This window comes from Cupressus sempervirens, chromosome 9 (assembly GCF_028749045.1).
Source record: "Cupressus sempervirens isolate cs-2001-9-10 chromosome 9, ASM2874904v1, whole genome shotgun sequence".
In the NCBI taxonomy this organism is placed as follows: Eukaryota; Viridiplantae; Streptophyta; class Pinopsida; order Cupressales; family Cupressaceae; genus Cupressus; species Cupressus sempervirens.
In genome coordinates this window covers 17,801,926-17,818,266 of record NC_143126.1, presented here as the reverse complement: position 1 = coordinate 17,818,266, position 16,341 = coordinate 17,801,926, and the positions used below count along the sequence as shown (strand labels likewise).

The 16,341-nt window shown below is 36.1% G+C and overlaps 1 pseudogene; it reads right to left on the bottom strand.

Moving 5' to 3' along the window:
• Positions 1-3,813: 3,813 nt before the first annotated feature.
• LOC149537423 (linoleate 13S-lipoxygenase 3-1, chloroplastic-like) overlaps positions 3,814-16,341 on the bottom strand; it is a 28,080-nt pseudogene continuing 15,552 nt past the window's right edge.

Here is a 16,341-nt window from a genome sequence, read left to right as displayed (position 1 = left end):
CAAATCAAGTACCTGAATGAAGACTGGGAGAACATCAAATTGGCTTAATACTTCCTATTCCTTGTTTTGATATTTTTTGGTTCTTAGTATATTCTATGTTTCTCTCTTCTATATTAAGACTTTGAACCTCTCAATTACACGAAGGTTTTATCTTATTTTTTAAAGTTTGTTAATCCCCACTACTATTGGGCTAGAAAGACTTTGTATGGTTAGTAAGTTTGTCAGATTAGAACTAGGTTTAAGTGTGGTTTATTCTAGCTACTCAAAGAATATGGGTAAGTTTGATTAATTTTGAGGTTTTGCTTGGGTGAGACTCTAGTTGTTGGGGTTAGAGTGTGCTTTTTGGTTGCTTGGTTGTAATGGCCTAGGGCAAAAATGGTTTTAGTACTTTGTTGTTATCTAGGTTTGTTGAACTCTTCCTGCCCTTTTTAATCAAAACATATGTTATTTTATAAACTATTATTTTAATTATTAAATTTAATTAAAATAATTATATTACATAAATATGTGGTAACCCATTTAGAATAGTTAAAATCCTCCATTAGTGAGGTTGCTACCAAAGTTTGAACTCTGGTGGACTATTGTACTTGGAGGTTTGTGTCTATCTTGGATCATTGAGGTCATGGGTTTTAATTTCTAGAATGATTGGTAGCATAAAATCTTATGTTCAAACTGACAAATAAATAGAGTACATTTAATACATCTAAAATAAAATAAAATAAAATAATTTGTGTAAAATTGACTCCGTGCACATTTGTTTATCAAGATAACTATTTAGACCATTTTGAAAATCCTGAGGAAAAACATTCTCAAATTATATAGCATTTTTTTTAATGTGGATTGAAATTGAAAATTGTTTGAAAAAGTGTCATATAGAGTTAGGACCGTGAAAGTCGAGCAATATAGCAACGAAACGAACACTCTTCATTTTAATTAGCCGATAGGCTTTCCCATTGGAGTTCACTCCAACCGGAAGTTGTCCCACGCCGGTCAGATTTTGTCTCATGCCGTTCGAAATTTTTGGAATTTATCGGCTTTTGAATCACGCCCACAGATAAAACGCTTTCTGACGGTCAGGTCATTGCTGTGAAGAGAATTGAAAATTGCTCTGCCAGAGGAGACGCAGAATTCTTGAACGAAGTGGAGATTATCAACAACATTAGGCACAGAAATATGGTGGTTTTGAGATGTTGTTGTGTTGCCAGTGATGACCTGGAAGGGCACCAGAGGTTTCTGATCTATGATTTCTCGCCGAATGGCAGCTTGGATGATCACATTTTTGGGCCCGAATCGAAGTTACCGCTGTCATGGCCGTAGAGGAAGAATATTGTGCTCGGTACGGCCAAGAGTTTGGCTTATTTTCACTATGGTGTTCAGCCTGCGATTTATCATAGAGACTTTAAGGCGATGAATATTTTGCTGGTGGAGCCAATTACGTACAGGCCCTCTTCCACTCACAACCGCCCATTACAAACAGCCGCTCGCCAATTGCTGCGCAATAGAACACAAAGATTGGCCTGTGATCTTCCCCCATTAATGGCAGTGCACGCCACTCTAAATCCCCCGCAGTTGTCTTCTTTGCAAACCAACGCATGGAAGAAAAGTACTCCACAGCTACGTAAGACCATGGTTCTATCACGTCCAGTTGCTTTCGCAAAGTAAAAAGCTCAGGACTCGTTACAGCTTCTCTCCATTAAGAACAAACATCAGCAATCGTTTCAGAGTAGAATTGCCTGGGTACTCTGGCCAGGATCTCAAGGCTCACATCATTGGGAAGACCAGGAATGAGAGTCCCCTCCAATAGTATTTTAGTTAATAGGTGAATATATTTTGTATTTTTCACAAAAGATAATGGTATAAAGAAAAGAAAAGAAAATAAAATGTATTCATATCTTCATTAACTACAACAATTATGTGGTTTAGGTCTATTGTTTTAGGTTTCTTATGTTCTTGTTTTCAATAACTACATAGACAATATGGTATAAACCATTATTATTTGATACACATTACCATTACCTATTAAATTTGTGGTTATCATGATAATTAATGATAACAAATTGAAAATATATGATCAAAAAATATCTTGTTAATAAAAATCCTAACATAGCATCAATTGTATTAATTAAATATATTTAATTCGTAAATATTTCATTAATATAATATTTTTACAAACTCGATATAAATAATTTTTATATTTAATTAAATTTACAATGGAGCATCCAAATTATATTTGCAATATAGATATGTGAGTATGATATTAGCTATATAAATATCAAAATATATTGTTAAATGTAAATTTAATATATATTTTTCACTAAATTTGAAGTTATAAAATCCTCACTCTTTTCACTTATAATATTTTTGAATAAATTATGGGTGATGATATTAGTTATATAAATATAAAAATATAATATAAAATGTACATTTGATATAAAATTTGCACTCTTTTCACTCTACATCAAGTTTACCATAAAGTATTAATCTTAAAATATTTTTAAGAAATATTGTTTCTTTATATTGAAACACACAATAAAACATAGAAACCACCATTACTCTTTTTCCTTTATGTGGGGTCAAGTACAACTATGGATAAGTATTGATTGTATACATTTCAAATGAATAGCAAGAGAGAAGGTTCTAATCATGCATGAGTTTAACATTCTCTTTTTACATTCAATCTAGTTTTGAAAGAATGAAATAAAAAAGTTAGAGTAGTTTTATATCAAATAGAATGTACCAATAACTTTATGTCTACAAAATCCATTGTTGGTGTTGAAGATGTTCCTATAAAATAATATTTAAGAAGACCTCGAACAACCTTAGTAAGTTCTTATCAAGTTGTTTGTTTGAAAGATATTAAGTCTATCCTTATGACTTCATATCAATCAATTGACTTTGTCTAGCTTCGAAAATGTGGGATTTTTCTTGCTTTAAAATTGCAATACGATGGATCAAATTATTACAAATATTTAAGTTCTAATCTCTAGAGAAAAACATATATTTGAGAAAATACATTCTAAATATGATTTTTGACAATATTGTTATACCCATCCTCCACTGTGTCCATTGCTTGAGAATTATCCGTCTTCCCTTTACCTTTGATATCATTAAACCGCTTAACTGTTTCAGAGATTTCAGTCGGCCTCAAACTCTGTTCCCCCAACTTTGTATTGTCTAGGACGTGTGGTATCCAAAAGTATAGCTTTGAGTTTCCCTCTTTTTGTATATTTAATCTTTCATATCTTTCTCTGTCTGATTATTCTTTTATACTATTTGGCATTAACATAAATGTAGTTTCCTCCTATAGGTAGTCTGCTAACTTGTGGAAAGTTAAAAATGTTTGTAGGTAGATTTCCATTTGTTCCTCCAAGATTGAAAGGACTCATCTGTCTGGTTAGGGGTCCTAGAAGAATGAGGAAGCTCCCTTTTCACCTTTTGAAATAGAGACAATTTGTAATTAGGAATAAAACAAAAAAAAAATCATGTATTTTAGTACAGTGCTTGTTTAGAACCTACAAAGCCACAAACTCTATTTGATGCTACTACTTAATAGATTGCTTTCTATAATTTTACCATGGAAATGTTCAATTATACTTTTAAATTAAATATCTATCAGTGTACCTCTTGCACCTCTTTCTGATGCAAGTGCTAGTTGTTTATTAAAACAAGAATGAGTAGGCAGGTGCCAACTCTATCCTCTTCTACATAACTAATTACATTTAGTGATAAATTTTAAATAGCTTGAATGGTCAGAGCAGCTATTTGAAAGCACACGACGATAAACTGAAACAATGGAGTGAAGGGAAAGAAATATTAAATAGAAACGCTGTTTGGAATTTTCCTGCCAGTCAAGGTACCCTCCTTGGAAACATCAGTTGTGCTTGGATAAAGCAGCGTATATAGAAAATGTGAGACGCCATGCCTGTTCCTCAGCTTGAGATTGTTGTTCCTCTCTGACACATTCTTCTCCACGCGGGCCAGAGCTGCAGAAAATCTCCCAAAGGCTTGTTTGATAACATCATCTTCGGTCCTTTCGGAGGTGGATCCCTTCACCTGACCTAAGTATGCTTCACTCGTTGATTGCTTCGACAGAATCTCAAACACCGTTATCACCGCGGTGGCCTGATTAGGGTTGGACACGGATGAGAGCATAAACTTCTCCGGGTCGTCCATCATTTCGGCATAGTCAGGGGAATGTTTCTCGAGAATGAGGCGTCTCCCCAGTGTAGGGAAATTGGGCATGTATCCTCCGTACCCATATTGCCCAAAGTTCACAGCCGCATGATGGGCAGATGCAATCCAAATGATGGTTGTAATTGCTTCTATAGCTTCCTCCACCGACTGCATCTTGTACCATCCGCTTTCATTCTTAAGGTCTTCATGACCCACGTTGACCACCTCACTCCACTACGCTTGTACTTCTGTGTCTTCCTCCATTACATCATCACTCTTGTAGTAGTGATTCAGGTATTCACTCACCCATTGCTTTAAAGCACCCCAGACCTCTAGCCCATCAACTGCATATGGGTAGTCATCTATAACAAGCTTCAGTCCGTGAGGTGCTGTGGAGTCTGCAACTGACATCCCTCTGTAATGGAGCCCATTCTTAAATATCACATACTACGTAAAAATTAAGTTAAGAGAAAGTGAGTCATTTTTAACTATTTAACATTTTTAGTCTAGAAATTAGTGTTTAGAGATAGAATGAAAGGAGCAGTGTACCTCTTGATCAGATAATTCGGCAAGCCTTGTTTTTTATAGGCTTATAGGCTTTAGAAGACAATTCTATTGAGTATCTATAGGGTGTGAATCCGGATTCAATAATACCATTAGCATTAATCAGAGTCTGCCTGGCAGCTTGATTAATGTCCATGGTGTCAAAAAAATGAGGGAGTAATAATTTGTTAAGGAGGTGCATTTTGCTTAGATGCCTATGAGTAGCAATGACGAAAGGCTCCATGACAGCATGAGTTCTTAACCTGCATGAATAATGGAAAAATTAACTATCGTGACATCAATTTATCTATTTGACTGATCATCCTTAAACGTATACAATAATGCAACATTTAAGTTCGGAGAAATAAATTTGACTATTTAATAGTTTTAATCTAAGAATCAAATCTTAATCTGTGATGTTTAAGCCCTTCATACTTAGACGTATTAAAATACAAGAATGAACACCTATATTAGCAACATTTTGCAAAGTGATCTTACCAATGATTGATCAACTGGTGATAGCCGGCATCGTTAATTCTAGAATGAGCTTTGGCGAGCATCCACAGAGCGGATTATTCTTCATTTTCTTCCGTTTCTTCTCCCTCTAGGGGAGGTGTAAAAACTCTTCTTTGTGCTTGGGTGAGAGTGGTGGGCTGCAAACACAATTCGATCGCAACAACCCTAAGAATTCCATGGTCTGTGAGGAAGAAGAGAGTGCTTGAGGCAAACATTTTACGATCATCTGATTCTCTGTTAATGCGTTCGATATAGGACATGTATGCATCGTAGTAGTCCAAAATAAACAGTTTATTTCTTTCCATAGCCTGATCAAATCAATAGGGATTAGTTAGAGGGTTAGAATTCGTTCTGTTTTATATCTCATGGAACTATTTCAACCAGTTGATACATATATAACACACCTTCTGCATCGTAAGGCCATCGAGATTTTTTTCGATATGTTCTGCTCTTATACAACTCTTCTGAGGGCCTGTTGGTAAACAGATTTGTCACTGTAGAAATTGCCCAACAGAGTGTATGTGGCAAATCGTTCACAATAGTTGGATAGGCCCTCGATGAATCCGGCCTTCCTCTGCGTTTAGAGGGGCAGCTCCCTCGTAAGATGAAATTTTAGATTTTTCAATAAAGATAAGAAGAACTTAGAAAATAGGAAGGAAAACCATTGACAGCGAATGCACCACACGCCTTCAACATTTTCATAAAAATGATGTAAACTATTAATGAGAGCTATCAAGAACTACGTTTGAGAACTTTCACCAACACAATGCTAATTCAACCATCAACAAATACTCACATCATACCATGAAAGTAATCATAGATGAATCAACACTTTAACAATCCAGATTCCTTGGAGAGAGAACGCTAAATGTACTTCCTTTTATTTCTTGCACCAAGAAAGAAAGAAATAACTGATTACACAAAAACAACAATTGTACACACTTTCCAAAAATTGCTTTATGATCAAAGCATAAGTGTTCCCCTGTATCCAAGTCCAAAAAGTCCTTTATTACATTGATTTTCAAGAATTTATAGCCAATCCTAGATTAACCAACTTTTCGGGTTCGTAACTACCTCAAAAGTTAGAGTTTTGAATTTGGCATGCATTTGAAAACTAACTCTAACTCTAACTTGTATCACTAAAACTCTAGATCCTAATTGCAGTTACAATAAGTGACATAGGTCACTTTTCACTGTAAGGTAATTAAAATTCTACTTCAGAGAAGAGACCACAATGTTGATTCTACTAAGGTAGCTTTCCATCTTCAACATCTTCCAAACATCTGTAGTTTCCATATGTCATGTCTTGTATCTGATATCTTGGGAAGCGTGCTTGTTGATGTCACAGGAGGCTCCTTGCCTTGGAATTCATACCTCATAGTATTGCTTACAAATCCTTGTCTTGTTGCGATGTCAATTGTAAAGTGAATGTTCCTTTTGCTTCCTATCAAACTCCATGTTCCATTTTCTTTAGGCAATTGTGAAACTTTATCAAAATTTCTTATTCATTTGAAGGATTCAACATTTATTTGAAAAAGTTCACGTGTCTATGCTTGTGATAGATGAGTAGCAATGACATTCTTTCAGGTATCTGTCAAACACAAATGGCTTGATTCCTCTTGCATTGTATCAAACAATTATCTGCACTCTCCACCAGTGGCTCTTAATTTTTCTTTGCAGACAGCTTGCTCACATGCCCATTCCATAGTTCCATTGTAATGCTCCAAAGAAAATATATTTTAATTGAACTCTAATTTTAATTATACTCCATTCCTCGGTTGATGAAGTGTTCCTTAGAATGATCCAAAGTCCACCCATTTGAAATCAATTCATCATTACATAATAATGTAGAAGATCCAAAATACTCAACATTGGAAATGTCCAATGATATTCTTCCTTGCAACTTTGAATTTGTGAATCCATTTAATCAATAACACGTCAGAAAACCACTCCCATAATATGACATGCATAAACACTTCGAAGAGATATGGAGTCTCCTTTCGGCAACCTTAATGATGGAATGAATGGCATGTTGGTTTGTTTCAATGCCTTGTAGAGGCTTACAGATTGAGGAGTGAGTTGCAGATGACTATGTTGATCTCCCTCAAGGTTGCAGGTCACGTGAATCTGGCTTTCAATTAAAAAGAAAAATAGAGCATGTGCCTTGCCTATGGTTTTGTGAAATGCTGTCAGGTGCTTGATTTCTTATCAAAGATCTTCAATTTTATTTTTGTTTTACCTTGCATATTCACTCCATGCATTCACTTGGAAACATTCCATGGTATGACATGTCATCAAAATGGGATGCAATGTAAAATAGTCAAACTTCATTCCCCCTGCTTCACGATGCTTTTGGGTACATTGAGACTCTTTTCAAATGACTTTCATGTCTTGTTCAGCTCACATAGGATGCTGTGGCTAGAGAGTGAAAGACATTTTGTCAAACAAATTGTAGGCGCGGTTAAAAAAAAAAAATGCGCTTCTTCCTGATGGCGGGATTGCCTACCTTTTCTTGCTGTTTTAACCTCGATGTCTATGCTCATGTTTTGGATTAGAAATGGATGTATCCTCCATCTTTTATTCGTTGTAGCTATATTCCCATGCCACAGTCTGCCACCTTTGCTATTAACAATAATCGGTTCCCCCTTGTCTTTTCTCCTTTATACAACTCTTGTCTTACGAGCTTTACTATCATTGGAGAATCTTCTCATAATCATTACCCATCTTGTTTTGTAACCATTTGGGGGATGTGAATAAAAGATATACATACACATTCTGATATTGCTTGTAGCCTTCATTGGAAGTTGATGTCTATCATATCATTTGGTATCCTTGCAATCTGCTCGCAGAATTCCATTTCCTGATGTGCCATAAATCTATTTTCAATTGTAAAAATTTTGAGCATCACCGAATATCATTTAGTACTCAGGAATAAATATTCTTGAGCTCAAATCAAAGGCATGTCCGATTGAAACTTTTGCATCTTGTTGGCAAACAGATTATTTGAGTTATTAATTTCAGAAAACTCTCTAGCAACATTTTGAATGCTTTCACTTTCCCTGTCACACTGTTGCAAAGTTTTAAGCAATAGTGGAAATGTACATAGATAATGAATGGAAAATGCATCACCTCCAAATCACCATGACTGACTTGCAAGTGCCTTCTCTATGAATAAAACTAGTCTTTAGATTATATCTATTAACTTTTATTTCTAGCCAGTAGTTGTTTTCAAGTTGCAGTTTGGGTTGGGAGGTTTGGGTTAGAATTAGGTTAAAAAGTTGGAGTACGGGGAGAGAGAGTATGGCTAGTACGGGGAGAGAGAAAAGTTGAGTGGGAAAACTCAACCCAAACTCAAACCATGTACTTCTCTCTAAAAGGTTTTAGTACGTGGAGAGAGAAAAGTACGTGGAGAGAGATAGGTTGGAAGAGAGAGTGAAAACCCAAACCCAAACCAAAACTCATACTTCTCTCTAAAGGTTGGAGTATGTGGAGAGAGAAAAGTATGTGGAGAGAGAGGATTGTTAAAAGGAGAATGAGACTCTAACTCAAATCTCGTACTTCTCTCTAAAAGTTTTAGTACGTGGAGAGAGAAAAGTACAGGGAGAGAGAAAGCTTAAAATTTATATATTTTTTTAAACTAATCTCTCTCTTTGATTAATTAATACAACTAAATCTAGGTGTAAAATGTTTGTGTAACAGTTGGCTCTATCTGGGTACAAGGATGTATAGGACGCAGAATGAACCTAGAGTTAAGAAATGATAGTGCTTTATCACAAGGGCTATAGAGTCACACCAAAGGAGGTAAATCCAGGAAAAAGGGACTAAGCACAACAAAAACAAGAACACAACTGAACTGAAAAGAAAAGAGGGCACAACAAAAACTCCTAGCTAAGATATGTATAAGGTGGTAAACTGGACACCTTATTGATGATAATGTTTCAAATGTTGCCAATTATAAGGCAAGGGAAATTGAGTGCCACTTAAGTATGACAAGATAAAAGAGTTCTTTTCGCATACCTCTTTAATCTGGAAAGGGCCTCTCCATAAGGAGTCAAATTTTCCATGTAAGCCCTTTGGTTCTTGGTGTTTATCCCAAAGCAAGACAAGATCACCTTCTTGAAACACCCTCTTCTTAGCTTTCTTATCAAATAACTTCTTAACACAAGCTTGATGTTCTTGAATCCTATTCACAACCAGATCCCTCTCTTCTTCCAACTTGGTCAAATATAATATTCATTTTTCAATAGCATCTTTGAATTCATGATTCTCAATAGCATCTTGTAACTTCAAGGCAGATAATTCTAGAGGAAGAGGAAGAGTTGGTTCAGTTCCATATAGTATCTCAAAGGGAGATAATCTTGTTGCTCTCTTCTTAGTGGTTCGATCTGCCCAAAGTGCATCATACAGATGTTTATGCCAAGATCTCTGATTGACATCTATCAATTTGCGCACAATGGTCATAATATTTTTATTACTTGATTCTGCCTGACCATTTCCTTGTGCAAAATAATCAGAGAAATGAGAGAGAATAATCCCATACTGATAGCAGAAAGATGATATCTCTTGAGAGGAGAAGTTGGTAGCATTATCAGCAACAATTTTATTCCGGACACCAAACCTAACCAGAATGTTTTGTTTGATAAAATTGCACACCACTTCTGAAGTTGTTTGCTTGACTGGGATTGCTTCTAACCACTTGGTAAAATAGTCAGTTGCCATCAAAATGTGAGTGTGCCCAGCAGTGGATGAAGGATGAATAGGACCAATGAAATCCAAACACCATTGTTGAAAGGCTTCTTCGATTACCACTGGCTTCAAGGGCAGCGCTGCTAATTGGACTCTTCCTTTGAAGTATTGACAAGAATCACACCTCTTCACCCATTCTTCTGCATCCTTGAACATCTTGGGCCAATAGAAACAATTTCTCAAGATTTTGTAAACCGTTACTGATGCGGAGTAATGACCTCCACATGCTTCATTATGAAATAACTAAAGCAACTCCTTTCTTTGTTTAGAATCAACACATATCAGAAAAGTACCATCTATCCCTTTCTTGTATAAAGCATCACCCCAGAGAATGTATTTTGTAGATTTCAATTTTAAGGTCCTCTTCTCTTTAGGTGATAAATGAGCAGGACATTCTCCATATGTTAGAAAATAGGAAATATTTGAAAACCAGTCATCAACATTACTGATGAATAAAACTAAAGGCATTTCTTCCTCCATCTCTTCTTCACCTTTAGAAGATCCTTTTGCAATTTCCTTACACAAACGTTTTCCCCTAACAAGCTTTGTAGGTTTGATATCGAGATCATATTCTTGTACTTTAGCTATCTAGGAGGCCCTTTTGTTCACACCAATTTCCTGTTGTGTCAGAATAGTCTTCACTATTGAATCAGGAACAAACACCTTGGAGTGAGAGTTCAGGATGTAAAACCTGAATTGTTTCACTTCTCTAACTAGAGCATAAGCATTCTTCTCGATCAAAGAGTATTTCAATTCATGTTTCTTAAGAGGTATACTCATGAATGCTATTGGGGCCTCGGTATTGTCGTTGTCAAGTTGGGTAAGTATAGCAGATAAAGTGTTCTCAGATGCATAACAATACAAATGAAAATCTTTAGAAAAATCTAGATAAGAAAGGGTAGGGGCATTAGCAATTTCAGTCTTGATTTGTTCAAAAGAAGCCTTACCTTCTTTTGTCCACTTAAAATTAGTATTCCCTTTCATCATATCCACAATTGACTTTGTTATCTCATAAAAGTCTAGTATGAACCTCCTTATAAAGTTTATCTGGCCAAAGAAAGACCTAACTCCTGGTTTACTCAGGGGAAATGACAACTGTTGGATATCTTTCACCCATTCAGGATCTATTCGAATACCCTCTTTGGAGACAATATGCCCCAATAGTTTACCTTCTATCACCCCAAATGTAGACTTTTTAGGATTCAGTGAGATGCCTTGAGTTTGACATCGATGTAAGATGGCTTCTAGATGATGCACATGATCTCTTCTTTGTTTTGAAAACACTGTAAGATCATCAAGATACATCACAATGATCTTATTCTTGAAATCCTCGAATGAATGATCCATGGCCCATTCAAAGGTGGCCCTAGCATTTATCAAACCAAACGACATATGGTTGTAGGAAAATGTACCCCATGGAGTGGTAAAAGTTGTTTTATGTTGATCTTCTGGTGCGACATTGACCTGGTTATAATCGGAGAAGCCATCTAGCATTGACATCAGTTCTGAGCCAGATACCAGTTGCAGAATATGATCCATAATAGGGAGTCCATAGTTATCCTTAAGTGACGCCTGATTCAAATTGTGAAAGTCTACACATATTCTTATCTCACCATTCTTCTTCCTGACAGGAACAATATTGGCTACCCATGTTGAATGGTGAATGGGATAGATAATCTTTGCTTTAAGCATCTTATCAACTTCATTGAAAATAGTGTCAGCTACCTTGGGATTGAATTTCCTTTGCTTTTGACGAAAGGGAGTTGAACCAGGTTTCAAAGGAATCTGATGTTTAAATTTCCCATTCATGAATTCTTTTAAATCTTCATAACTCCAAGCAAAAACATCTTGGTAAGCATTCAACAACTTTGTGAATTCTTCTTTCTCTTCTAGTGTAAAATCTTTTCCTATTAGGACCATCTTTGGGTTTTCCTCAGAACCAATATTTACTTTCTCAAAACCTGAACAATTAGAAGGTTTAGTGTCTTCAACTTTCTCTTTCCTTTTGTCTTCTTTATTAAAAAGACTCTCTAGGGTGACTAATCCTCTCGGGATAACATTACCTTCCAATTGAATAACTTTAGGGTCATCTCTTGGTGTTCCATTATGATTACACAATCCTTCAAATTTCAAGTCTAAAAATGGAGGCCTTCCCTCAAGAAATGCAATGATTTTCCCATCATCATCAAAAACTTGCCAGTGTTGATCGTTATTAGGCACACTAGGTCTATGAATCATCTCTACTGTGTAAATGTCTCTGTTGAACTTAGGGTGAGGAATAAGTAGGGATGCAGAGACTGCAAGACAATTTGCTTTAGAATTTTGTTCACGAGGAATAGCATATAAAGAAAAAGCATCGAAATTCTCAATCTCATCCCACAATCTATTTCTATACGCTTTCAATTTGGCATTCTTTGTTTGATATTGTCTCCGCACTTGGTTGACAATTAATTCTGCATCTCCTGATACCTTGAGTTGTTTGATTCCTTTTTCTCTTGTATACTCGAGGCCAATTAGAAGGGCTTCATAATCCATGGTATTATTGGTGGTCTCAAAAGCTAACTTATAAGCTTTTGGAAATTTCTCTCCTTTGGGTGATATCAAGACTATCCCAGCACCTGAACCAGAAGAAGAAGAACTTCCATCAAACTCCACTGACCATAATTCATTGGTTATATCAGACATGAGAGGCTTAGTTACATCTTCTTCAGTGGATGTCATCATATATGTTCCATGCCCAGTATCAACATACAATATTTCAGCTCTTGGATCATTTGATTTCAGGACTGTATATTTAGCTTTAGGTTCAGGATTAAGCTTAACCTTTTTATCTCCAATCGGGATAAGGGCATGAGACATGTCCATCTTGATCTCACCACCAAGATCTTTGCAAAAACTCCTACTCAAAAGCATCCCGTAACTGGCAGGAATATCAGCAACCAAGATATTCAGTTTTAACTTCTTCTCAGGATGCACTGCAAGTACTACTTGAGCATCTTTTAACTGTCCAACCAGTGGGACTTGTTTCACCTCCATAGAGTACACTTTTCCAGATGGTTTATTCAGAGAAATTCCTAAGGCATGGGCTACCTTTTAAGGCATAACATTATCGGATGCACCAGAATCAATAATACAATTACTTAACTTGCATCTAGCTATATGAAGAGAAACATAGAAAGGTTCAAGTTTATCTGACAAGGATGCTACAACAAAATATTCTTTCTCAGTCATGGGACCTTCCAAATTATCTTCTGCCTCTAGAGAGACTTCTGACTCATGGTTGATAGTGATCTTAGGCAAACCTTTTCCTTTACCAACACATTGAATTAACCTTTCTAATTGATGAGGGTTTGCCTTAAGGTAGTCTAACTGACAAATTTGCACTTTGGTCTTTTTACAATGATCAATAAAATCAAAAGAATCTTCAACAATGGGAGATGTTTTATACTTATCTATTTCCTTCGCTTGTGAAGGTTCTTCTGGAGTATGCTTGCGAGATAGAATCCTCTTAGCAGTCTCATCAGAAGCTTTTTCTTTTGCTTGTTTACTCCACTTTTCTTCCAATATTTGTCTCCAACTTGGTGCAGCCGTATTGCAAGAATGATTGTTAATATCTTCGGCTTTGTCATTATCAGATTCATATTCTAGAAAGTTAATAGAAGAGGTCCCAACAGTGGGTTCTGTTACATCTTCAAGAGCTACATATTCTTCTATTTTCTCCATTGTTAAATGCATTTGCATGAATCTGGCCATCTCAGGATAGCTTGCACCATCATGATCTGTTGTTAGATGAAAATCACACATAGCAGCTTGTTTACCAGATGATGATGGATGGTTGATGGCTAATCTTGGTGTTGATTGGGGTAGCCACTTAGCCTGTCTATTTTGTTGATATGGCATATAATTCCTCCTTGGAATATCTTGATACAAAGGTGGAGGATTATGAGGCAACTGCTTTTTGAGTTGTAATAGATCATTAGCCAATTTTTGATATAAAGGATTAGTGGTAGTGACAGGAGCCTCTTGACCTTCTCCCTTTTGTAGATCACGACTCCATTTTCCTGAACTAAACAAGTCATCTTCCACCTTGATAGCCAGAGTTTGCGCAACCGCTAGATTAGCAGGTCTTGTCCTTCGTATTTGAAAGCTTACATTAGAAGGTTGAGCACTGATGAAGAAAGTCATTTGATTTTCTTCAGTGGGTCTTTTGTTGATAGGAATTCGGTTCACCGTCTGATTAAAATGAGCAATGAATTCTCGCATGGGCTCATGAATCTCCTTCTTCATCTGAGTCAACTGGGAAAGGAGCAAATGTTCATCTTCAGCAGTCTTAAATCTCCTCTCGAAAGCTTGAATCAAAGTTACCCATGACGTAATTGATCTAGCTGGTAGCTGTCCAAACCATTCAGTTGCGGCTTCAGTGAGTGTTTCAACAAAAAGACGGACATAAACATCTTCATGTTGGATTGCAAGAACATCGCTTGCTATAAAGAAAGCACTTATATGCTAATCAGTAGTGACTTTTACATCACCAAAAAACTTGGGAAGAATTTTTTGAGAACCAACGGGCATGTCATGTAATTGGTTCCGTAAATCTAGAGGGCCAATAGCAGCTCCCCATGGGACTGGTGGCTATGGTGCTTGATGTGCCATAGTTGGTGTTGGTGTTTGAAAACATTACCCATTTCCAATTATCCCCATGAGAACCTGACATATCTAGGGGCAGCTAACTCCTATTTTAAACATATCATTTTAGACACAAGGCCAACTATAAGGCATGACCCTTCTTCTTCTTCAGGCTCTGCAAAACCTAGGCGGGTGAACCTATAGATTCCTTATATGGTACCAGTTGTCAAAGCATACACTGAATCTATTATGAAGCAGATAAAACCCTTATTTCTCTTGATAACTCATGAAGTAACATCAATCTACAGTAGCTAAATGCAGATCTAGGAACCTCATAAGTTGAGTGAGGGCATTCTATTATAGCTCTTCAACATGAAAGGGGAAAAGTGTTTGATTATTGATGTTGATCTTAGCAAAATCTCAAATATGCAGCAGTATAACAGATGATCCTATAAATGATCAGTGCCTTATCTATTGGGAAATTCACAAAAAAACTTAACACACATCCCTGAAAATCACCGACATATGCCATACATCAGGACTTCCTGATCTATCTATCCACTTTGTGAATTAGACATATGCATCCTTCTGAACCTCATACTCGACTTATCCCTTCATGAAATCTGCAATTCCTATGATGAAGAATCAAGCATTTACATAACTCTTTGAGTCATAAGAAAAATAAATCAACATATATAACCAACAGGTTACAACTGAGTTTCATATTCTTTGTTTACAAAACACAAAAGATCACAAACAGCATGAATAGGAGACAAGATATCAAAATGAAGATTGACTTGTTGTTGCCTTATCATTCATTTCTTTGAAAAAAATTACAATAGGATGCATGGGATTTAAAATGCAAAGCTACCTAACAGATCAGACTCTCTATATTCTTATTTCTTGCTGTTCATTACATGAGAAATTTGCTGAAGAATGAAGGTGGAATTACAGTTCTGGATCCAAAAAAATGGTCTCACAGAATGACTGCAACTTTCCTACCAACAATGGTCTCTCAGTCACAAGAACTGGAACTGGAACCCCTACAAACGAAGAAAGAAAGAAAGATATAGCAAGAAATGAATTCTCGAATCTAATATGCAATTGCCAGGTGTCCACTTGAAATCCAATCTTCTACAACTGAAAAGACTCTCTCTAACCTCTGTCTTCAATCTGATTTGATTTTCATCATTACCTTGTAACTTATTTGCAAAATATCCCCAGCTGAATGATGAAATCCCTTATTTGCTAAAAATCTAATTTGCATCAAAATGCTGATAAAAACTTGCTTTAACTAACTCAGAGATGCCCCTAGCTGAATTCTCCTCGTCTTTTATGCATATCCAAGCTATTAACTTGCCAAAAATCACAACTGAAATTTTCGGTTTGAAAATGGTTGCAATTTAGGTACCTGAGACAAAACCCCCTATAGCAGGAACACATTGCTACCTATGCAAAAATTGACTCCAAAATCGAAAAGTTTGTCTTCTCCCGATTCCGGCGATATATAACATTGCCTATCTGACCTCTTGGAAACCTCTTGAAAGTCATTTTAAAAAATAGACTCCTCTGCTTAAAAAGTTCAGGCTTGCTCTCAAGATATTTTCAAAAATTTAAAAGTTTCTAAAGTTTAAACTTTAGAAAAGTGCCTCATTTGAATTTTAAAGAAGATGCACGTAGCACATTTTTTATAAAAATAATAATAAAATATTATTATTTTCTTATTCTTTAACAGCC